This window comes from Pelobates fuscus, chromosome 7 (assembly GCF_036172605.1).
Source record: "Pelobates fuscus isolate aPelFus1 chromosome 7, aPelFus1.pri, whole genome shotgun sequence".
Lineage (NCBI taxonomy): Eukaryota > Metazoa > Chordata > Amphibia > Anura > Pelobatidae > Pelobates > Pelobates fuscus.
This window is the reverse complement of record NC_086323.1, coordinates 19170929-19171882: the sequence shown is the minus strand read 5'-3', so window position 1 is coordinate 19171882 and position 954 is coordinate 19170929.

Sequence of the window (954 nt, the reverse complement as noted above, 5' to 3'; positions counted from 1 at the left end):
CAGTTCATAAGAAACTGTTGTAAGATAAACCCCTAATGAATAAATGCATGGTGTATCTACTAAACAATGAGTTCTGTTTGTTTTCCAATATGGGCAGTTGAGTGTTCTTTTAAAGAATTAAAGGGACACTACAGTCACATGAACAACTTTAGCTTAATGCAGCAGTTTTGGTGTATAGAACATGCCCCTGCAGCCTCACTGCTCAATCCTCTGCCATTTAGGAGTTAAATCCCTTTGTTTATGAACCCTAGTCACACCTCCCTGCATGTGACTTGCACAGCCTTCCATAAACACTTCCTGTAAAGAGAGCCCTATTTAGGCTTTCTTTATTGCAAGTTCTGTTTAATTAAGATTTTCTTATCCCCTGCTATGTTAATAGCTTGCTAGACCCTGCAAGAGCCTCCTGTATGTGATTAAAGTTCAATTTAGAGATTGAGATACAATTATTTAAGGTAAATTACATCTGTTTAAAAGTGGAACCAGTTTTTTTTTTCATGCAGGCTCTGTCAATCATAGCCAGGGGAGGTGTGGCTAGGGCTGCATAAACAGAAACAATGTGATTTAACTCCTAAATGACAGTGAATTGAGCAGTGAAATTGCAGGGGAATGATCTATACACTAAAACTGCTTTATTTAGCTAAAGTAATTTAGGTGGCTATAGTGTTCCTTTACCCTAAATCGATAAACAATACATCATTCACATGTTAAAAGGAGTAACAGGGATGTTGATGTTACAGCTTTCGTTCATTTAATTGCATACCTCCTAAATGTCCTGGGTTTAGTGGGAGAGCCCGACTTTAGGGTCCTATCAGCTCCAGCAGAAAACTGATAGTGCTGGGAAATTTATAATTTCACTTTACATGCCAACACCTCCTACTCAGCTGACCAAGATCTACTGCTTGATCACAATCCACCATTTAGCCACCCCAGTGATAAAGGGTTAAATATAATGTC